Below are 9,622 nucleotides of genomic sequence, written 5' to 3' on the forward strand. Positions count from 1 at the left end.
AAAGAGTTTTATTTTTCTTGTTGAAACGAAAAAATATTTGAAAATAAATATGTATATGTATATATACATAGAAACTGCAAAAAATTCAAACAATTTAAGGATGATAACATCCTGCATAGAAAACACACCCCAAAAGCACATTATAATGAAAAACTTTACCAGTTGCCAAAAAGATACTTCATTGTTCTTAAGTATATTGAATTTGTAAAACTGAGAACTTCATAAATTAAGGTATCACTGAACCGTCAACACATATTAGCAAGAAGAAAAAGTTCAGATGTAATACCCGAGATTTTTAATTTCGTTTAAACTACACATTAAGACTAATTTATTGATATTTATCTTAAATATCGAAAATATAGTTTAATACGTCGATATTAAATTACATATCGCTACGAGCTCGAAAATATCTTCGTTATATTTTCCAATACTCAGTTTTGGTTTTACGATTTTCTAAAGTTTAGTTTGGTTTTAAATGTTTTCTGAAATAATTTTACAAATTTGGGTTTTGTTTGTTTATGGGCTTGAGAAGCCCAGCTCAGACCATTTGTTGACCCAAACCCATTCTAAAACCTTGACCCGAGCCAAAGGCCCGAGCCCATTTTCTTCTGCCTTCTTCTCTGTCTCTTTCTTCTTCTTCCTTCATTTCGCGAAATCCTCTTCTTTTCTTCTCTGTTTCTTCAATCTTCACCGAGACCGACCACGGCCTGGTTCTCCTAACGTCGCTGCCGTCCAGCCGAACCGGACTGGCGCACCACCATCAAATTCTTCCCTTTCTCTTCCACTACAAGATCCATGCCTTACATGTGTGATTGATGCCGTATTTTCCCCCAAATCAAAAACGAAACAGTGGAGCAATCTTGGGATTCCGGCGGGTTCATGAGCTGCGGTGAGCTCTTATATCATCTATTGGTAAGTCTAGCCTCTAATCGTATTTCCCAATCCATCTCTATGTTTGATTTCATCGATTTGAAGCCAAAATCAAATTCATATTTTTCTGGGTTTTTGTCATCGCCGTGCCACTATCGCCATCTTTGTATTCGGCAAGAATCAATTGCTCCGGCGAGCTCTCTAACCTTCTTTTGTTAATTTACTTCTCACTCTTCGATTATGAGATTACCCAGCCTTTGATTTCTTGTGTTCTAGCCTTGATCGTCTTTTTTTTTTCTTCTCTCTGCCGAGCCTCACCATGGGGTCAGACAGTGCAACAAGCTATGGAGACGTTTGGGAGTTTTGATAAAGCAATTGGAAGCAGAGATTAATAAGATGAAGAGAAGTAACTTGTGCGGTTTCTGCGTTTAAGTCACAGAGGTAGAGATCAACCCATTCAACCTTTGATTTTTATTGTTTTGCGTTGTTGTTGTCGTTGTGATGCTCCTTGTGTTGTTGTATGTCTATTTTGGTTGGACTTAGGAGTAGAGACATAATTTTGATCGGAGACTTATCGGAAGAGTAAGGGGTAAATCCCTTGATTTTTACCCTTTTACAGTTACCTTTTTAATGTTTTACCGTGAGGTGAAATTACTAATTTTCCCTTAACAAGAAGTTATTGTTAGACCATTTGAATTTTACTATTTACCAAGTGATTTTACAGTTTCACTTTTACCTACGGTAACTTAGTGAAAACCTGATTTATTCTACAATGGCGACGATTCACGTAACGTCTAGTTACGACTTAAGTTATTTTCGATTCTCGCCCGGTTCGAGAATCGAGAATTACATTTTATTAGAAATGTGTCTGTAAATAGTAAAGTCGTCGATACGATTCTGAGTAACTTTAATATCATTAAAGTATGCTTTTTATCGCTCGACATTTGAAGTTAGACTATTTTCGGGTTTTCCGAGATTTAGTCGACAATTGCTCAACATTGTCAATTTGACTTTCCGGGTCAAACTAGGAATACTGAAATTGAGTCAATTTAAGATACTCAAAAACTCGTGTTGACTATTTGATAAATGGATTCAGAGTTGATGTAACGAAATCATACAAAGCTGGAGCAGCAGCAACATCATTATTTCAGAACTAGAATAGCAGCAAGGATTCTGCACTTCAATCCAGTTAGGGTGAGCTAACCCCCTGTGTGTATTTCGTGCCCTTAAATTCATTGTCGATGCCTCGGTTGATTTATTAAAATGTTAAATGAAATGCATGTTTTAGAAATGCTTAAACTCGAGGATAGACGAATACTTTGTGAGTGAGTAGACTTGAGAATGATGGCATAAATAGGGGTAATGCCCTGTTTTAAGATTTGGATCCAACCTATTCAGTATTATTGAGGGCATTCCAGGAAATAGACACTCTCACTCATTTGTTGTTACAACAGAGGCAGTTGGCCTCACTTTATAGTTTTGCTACAAGTCGTTAGGATTGGTCACCACTGACTGGATATTATTGGTGGTCATCATACATGTTTGCATTGATTTTCCTAAAAGATAACTTATCCTTTTTGTAATAAAAAGGTTTATAGCTCGAACTCACATCTAAAACTATTTAAGTTTTCATAAACTTAGCCTACTATAGTTTATGTTCATATTAGGAGCCAACAAGAGTTTAGGAAATTAAAGTTTAGGAGTACACATCATTTGGGCCGTTTGAAATCATTTTTATTCTATTAGCTCGCTCTTGTATCTTGTTCTTATTGAAATATAAGTTTCGAGGTTGTATTATAAACCATGTCACCTTTGTTGTATATTTTGGGTTGTCATAGTTGTATTTGTTTTTACGTCGGTGACTATTTGATCACCTTCCGTTGTTTCAAAATATTGTAAAGCTCGTATAATTATTTCCAAAGTCTATTTGTGATTTGTATTTCTATTTTATAATCAAGTTGTGTTTTGTAAACTTGATTTGTTATGTTGTTTGCGAAAAGTTTGTACAAGTTTCCAAGCTAGCGAGTGTTCAAACAGACTCTGTTCATTTGTTCGCTTGTTAATCCAAAATTTTGAACTCTAATACCGTCATTTTCCCTTCCGGGAGGTGACAGTATAAACTTGGTATCAGAGCTGAACTTTCTTCGAACTCTGTTTTCAACTTGCTTTTAAACCTCGGATACCAAACATCTTTTTGTTGGCTCATGTTAAGTTTTCCACTTGTCTCTTTGGAATGTATTTAGTTCTTACATTCAATCTTGTGCTTTTTCTTTTAAGGCATTTCAGTGTTTCACTCTATGAATTTGAGTTGAACATTATTGTTATGACACTTAATTTTCAAGTATGAGTTCCATTGTTTGTATATTTATCCTTAAAATCGAGCTAACTAGCCAAGTATCGTTTTAAATTATGCGAGCGAGTCTTCTTGAATTATGCTATTTGGCTTGAGAACTATTTTAGTATCTCAAGTTTCTGCATTTTGAATCTTCTATGAGTTTCTTAAAGATACATCTCTCGGAAGTTTTAGAAAAGAAAATCTCCAAGTCTACTCTAAGGTTAGACTTCCAATTTTAAGCTTTTGCGGCAACCCAAAAGTATCATTTCTTAAATTCCTTGACTATTAGTTGTTGATAAATTCACATTCTTAAATGACAATTTCATTCGAAATTGTCAAATTGTGTCCTTATCAGATCAACAACTAAATGAGACTTGATTATCTAATTATTTGTTCCTTTAAGGAATAAGGAATGGATTATCCCACTTCTTTATTTGATAAGACTTAGTCGTTGAAATAATTTATTGTATTTAAGTAACAATTTTATTAGGAGATTGTCAATTCACATTTCTAATATATCAACGACTAAATGTTATTTGAACATTTGTAGGATTGTATTCCTATAAGAATGAAATTAGGCGATATATTTCTTGTTATTGCATTCAAGTGTCGCTATTGAAAGAACCTTTGATTCTTGGTTGTTACTTTGTTATAATTTAAAATCGTTGAGAGCTAATAATAGTGCTTTGTTATCAAGTCCTCTTTTATCTCTTGGCTTTATTTAGGACTTGACTATTTGAAATAGTGGAAATTTATTGGCATTAATTATGTGTTCAACTCACCAAGCCTATTCATTTGAAATAGTTTTCTTCGAGGGCTTGAGTATACTACTGTTGAGGATTTATCAAAATTCCACTAACGCAACCAAGTGTTATCTTTTTATTGTGGTGTACTCTTTTAAATTTCTAAAAATTTATAGGAGCTATGAGATCTAAAAATCTCTTAACGATGAAAAGATCACAAGTCAAATTCTATATTGACAAAGATCTTCCACCCATTTTTGGGTATGGCTATGGGAAAACAATTTATCCAAACATGTTAATTTCTAGGCCTTGGTACGAAATTTTACGAGGTTTGAGCATCACCTCGGTATTATTTCATGGAAGCTAGACATGCTCGAAGTTTAGCATGAGAAGATATCGCAAGTTTACAGTGGATGTGATAACTAGTTTGATTATTCATCATTACTACCCCTCCCTAGTTTGTCTACGTGAAGTGCAAAGTTCTTTTAAGAATTTGGCATACTTTGGGATTTCCTTGATGCACTCCAACAATGGAAGGTTAACTTGCACCTTCCTAAAAACTTCCAACATTTCCTCATTAGATTTGTCTTTCTTGCTCTTAGCAAACCTAGAAGGAAAAGGTACACACAAAATATGATTAGTCTTAACTAAATCACTTGAGTTAGAACTTGTACCTCTTTGTGCCTCTTAGAATGGCACGCTCTCCGTCTTGAAGGTCGTTGGATATTTCTCCAAATCCTTATTGATCACAATATCTTTATCATCATCAGCAATGTGGCCCGTTTGGGCCTTTTTTAGAACTTTAGGTTGATCTACTAGCTCGAGCCCACTCTTTATTATGATGGCTTGGGCTTGCTCGTTCCTTAGGTTAGGTAACTCTACTTGGTAGCTTTCTTTTTTCAGAGAAACGACCCATGAAATCAACTACTTGGCCCATATGCATCTTCAACTCCGCAATGTCCTTGCCATTTTCTTGTGGAACTAACAGATGTTCCAAATTGTTGATTGTTCATGGCTTTGTTCTCTAATAGATCTTTTGCTACCACATTACTCTTGTCTAGAAATGATCCACCAGCTTCTGATCTAGAAACTCTCTCTCCATTTGTAGCAATCCTTCATAGAAATACTGAAGCAAGAGACATTCTCTAATCCCATGGACTGGGCATGATGCTACAAGAGATTTGAACCTCACATAGTAATTGTAGAATGACTCATCTGGCCATTGCTTGATTCTTGTTATCTGCTTCCGGATGTGTGTCACCCTTGATGAGGGAAAATACTTCAACAAAAACTCATTCACCATTGTTGTCCATGAAGTAATACGACGAACAGGTACCTCAAACAACCACTTTTGAGCTTGATCCTCTAATGAATATGGAAAAGCCCTCATCTTCACTATCTGAATATCAGCTCCTCTGGGGCACATGGTCTCACAATTGAACTGAAACAATGGGGTTATCTCCTGAGAGTCCATGGAACTTAGTCAAATGATGTAGGAACCTACTTTTCAACTCAAAATCACTCGTCTTGCTCTCCCTAGAACATGGTACGCTATGTTCGAGGATGATGTTCCCCCAACTGCTCCTTCTACTTGGTCATTCTGCTCTCTGATCGATGTTATTTCTGGTTTTGGAACTGGGTTTTCTTCTGTTCGGTTTTGACTGTGGGCACTAGATCAGGTAAATCCAAATTCAGTCGGCTCAAAGGACACGGACTTGTCAACAATTCTAACTCTGGATCCTCAAAGAACAATGGATTAAGCCCACTACAACTTGATGAACCTGGAAATTGTGAAATTGATCCAAAGTTTCTTCCTTCGTGAAATGAACAATCTGAGTTGATGGAAACGTTATCTCCCTCTCCTTGTAGTTGAATTCTACTCAGGCGTTCACTAAGTTTGAGAGATGCACCACTAAACTTGGACATTCATGTGCCTGAAAAGACTAAGTGTTAGCAATTTTACATAGTATGAAATACAAGTATGAGTAAATAAAGACTTTTTCGTCATTTCTCTTTCTTTGTTTTTTCTTTCTTCTTTTTGTTTTTACAGAAATGTTGGACTAACACTATGCCTAATTCACACAATCCTAAAATCAAGGTACATGGAGCAGATGAGCTAACTGTGCAAAAGACTGAGACAGTTGCAGGTAGGTTCTTGCTTTTATCTGATATACCTTCTGCTTTAGGGTATGATTTTCATTTGCAAGGTGGATGTGCGGCCTAAGTATGTCGTCTAGACACAAACTAATTCCTTTGTTTCAGAAGGCTGGATAGCTAGATTCATAGATAGTCGCACGGATATTTCCATTTGTTGGACACCACGGAGGCTACACCCTCGAAAGGATATTTCCACTATCGACTCCATCACTAAGATGTATGTCAGTCTATGGGCCTCTGAATCCAATTTTGTAAACCTTAAACCAGGGTATTGAAAATAACATGCCGCTTACCTAACTCGGAATAAATATGTGTATTAGACTGCTCATAAAGTGTTAATTAAAGCCGCCCTCAACCCCAAGCGACCTTAGCAAGGTACAAATGGAGGGTTAATGTTAATATTAACAAAATGGAATTTACCTATTCCGTTTCCTTTAAAACTTAAAATAAATTAAGAATAAATAAATATTTAATTTCCTAAAAATTTAACTAAGTGTAACATCTAATCATATACACATACTACTACAAAACGTAACAAACAACACAAAACAAAGAATAAAACAAAAAGTAAATTTTTTTACACTTTACAAGTATTTTTTACATCTTTACAAAAAGAACAAAACAAAAGTAACATTTTGTTTAACAAACCGTCACTGTTCACAATTTTTACCGATTTACTATTCACCATACTGTTCACCGGAATCTATTTATATAAATATACAATTACACAAATCACAATATAGTACAAAATTAACACTTTAAAGAATTGAGATTTTTTCAACTTCTCGGCAACGGCGCCAAAATTGATGGGACGTGCGAACGTCACACGATTAACCCTATAAAATGACATCGTTAGTATAGAATAAACAGAAATCGTTCAGTCCGGGGAATTGAAATTGTCTCTAAACTTTTAGTATTAACAAATAATATAGGATTTGAGTTTGATTATTAACTACTAAAATAAAACATAAATTACTATTTACATGATTGACTTCTCTTTACCAAACTAAACCAAATTCACCAATGCACCACATAGTTACAAGTTTGGTTCTATCATGCATTCTAATTCATCTGATTACATACTTTTAGACACCAATACAATTAGAGCTTTAGGGGAACATTTAATCATTAAAGATTTCTATTGACGTTTAGGTTAACTTAGGGCCTCACCTAAATTGCATGCAATCAAGTTTACCAATACTTAGGGTATAAATCAAACAAGATTACATTTAAGCACTAAATCTTTCTTTAAAACATGCTTCACGGTGGCGTCACTCACCATGGGGTACATGTAAATTTCCATAATTTCTCATTTTAATTAACACAAACCGAATCTACTTATGCCAAGATTCGATTTGTATCAATATGGATGATGAAGATAGCACTCAAATACAATCTTAAGAATTGCATTCAAGCACTAAATTCGTATGCACATATCTGAAAATTATCTAACAGCAAGTAAAAGAAAAGTAGAACACAACAATAGAAATACAAACTTCAATAATTATAAGAACTGGTCACGTTTGAAAGGTTGCTACATCCCCTGTCGATTGGTGGTAGCGCCACCCGCCATCTCGTCGCCGTTTAGGAGCGGTGAAGCCCGGAAGTTCTCCCGAAAAAGCATATTTCGCCGAACTTCAACTCGTCGGATCTCCCTCCTCCGACAACCAATCAATACTATTCTTGTCACATTTTGAAAGTCTCCTTCCATACTACAAACCCTCCAAAAGATTTAACCCCAATCATTGTGTGCTAGGAGAATCGAAGAAAAGAAATTCTAGGTTTTTAAATTGGGGCTTTTCAGTTCTTGTTAAATTAGTAAATGAACTAGGATATGTATATGATATAGTGGATTGTGTATGTGTAAAAATAGTAAATAGGTGCATATATATGGTTTGTTATATAATATACTGTCGTAATTTCCGTTTGCAGATCAGTTCATTTTAGTATTGATATCTATTTGTTTTGAGCATGTCGATTGATTTGTACAAAATTCATGTGATAATTGTTTGTACGTGGTTTTAACTTAGTTATGTTAAAACGTTTTTATGGTTTGTGGACCTGCCTTCAGACGTGTTGGTATGTCAGAACTTAGCATTGGTCGGGCGATAGTTACGATTCAGTTAGAGCTCTAGTCTGTTTGCCGGAGTACTAACATGTGGGGTAACAAAGGTGTACCAGCGCTTATGAGTACTCATATTTTGGACATTGGGTAGCGAGAGGTTGCCCAATGTCGGGCGACGTACTAACATGAGGGTTAACAGAGGTGTACAAGCGCTCATGAGTACCCATAATATAAATGTATTTGGCTAAACAGAGGGGTTGCCCGATTTCTCATGAGCACTTATATTTTCAGATATTATTGGACAACCAGATGGGTCGTCCAATGACTCATGAGTACATTTATAATTAAATGTTTTCAGTATTTTTCTTTTGGATATTGGGTAGCGAGAGGTTGCCCAATGTCAAGCGGCGTACTAACATGAGGGTTAATAGAGGTATACCAGCGCTCATGAGTACCCGTATTATAAATGTATTTGGGTAAGCAGAGGGGTTGCCCGATTTCTCATGAGCACGCATATTTTTAGATATTATTGGACAACCAGATGGGCCGTCCAATGACTCATGAGTACATTTATAATTAAATGTTTTCAGTACTTTCTTTTGTGTTTATATGCGAGTTGTATTATTGATTTACTCATACGAGCTGCAAAACTTATTGAGTTTGTGTTTACAATCCCGGTGCACTTATTTGATGGTGTAGGGAATAGTTCTACAGGTGTGGATTAGCAGAATTAGAAGGCTTTCGCTGAAGATTGTCGAAGATTTCTTTCTGTTGTTTGTGGTGAGGATTGAGTGAATTTTACATTTCCATTGGTTGTGTATTATTCGAGTTGACTGAGTCATGATGTGGACTCAGTTTCGATACATTGTTATGATAAGATGATTTCAATATATTTGAGATTGTTTTTGAGTTTTCATGACTTCAAATTCGAATTTTTATCATTCGAAATTTGGGGTCGTGACAATTTTGGAGTGGATGACTTGGCTGATTTGTTAACAAAGTTTATGGTGGTGTTTTGGTTGAGTTTTAGCTCTTGTATGCTAAGGAGAAGTGATTATTTTTCTTTGTAAATGATGTGCTATTTATAGAAGAGTTTTGGCTCCTTGATATTATAGTTTTGACTTTTTCTCATCAATTTCTTTCGTTTATATTTTGTCATTGGTGGGTGCAATCTCTTTTAATAAATTCATCTTTTTTCTCTTTTTTAGGTGTCTCATTATTTCTCTTACATTGTCTCTTTTTATTTACTTAATCCATCATTTATCTCTTCCTTTTTCTTTCTCTCTTTTTCTTTCAGTTATTTTTGTTATTGGTTGGTGCAATCTACTTTTATAAATTCTTTCTTTCTTCTCCTTTTTAGGTGTTTCTTTATTTCTGTCTTGCATTATTTCTTTTTATTTACTTAATCTCTTCTTTTTCTTAGGAAAGTTACGTAGTAAGCGTTTCGGTTCA

General features: G+C 35.2%; 1 long non-coding RNA gene across 1 annotated transcript; it reads left to right on the top strand.

Moving 5' to 3' along the window:
- The first annotated feature begins 760 nt into the window (after nucleotides 1–760).
- On the top strand, nucleotides 761–9,177 carry LOC126789368 (uncharacterized). Its single transcript, XR_007671522.1, has 3 exons — nucleotides 761–1,311; nucleotides 1,967–2,064; nucleotides 8,870–9,177. It is a non-coding gene; the product is annotated as an uncharacterized LOC126789368 (long non-coding RNA).
- Nucleotides 9,178–9,622: the final 445 nt, after the last annotated feature.

This window comes from Argentina anserina, chromosome 1 (genome assembly GCF_933775445.1).
Source record: "Argentina anserina chromosome 1, drPotAnse1.1, whole genome shotgun sequence".
NCBI classification, from domain to species: domain Eukaryota; kingdom Viridiplantae; phylum Streptophyta; class Magnoliopsida; order Rosales; family Rosaceae; genus Argentina; species Argentina anserina.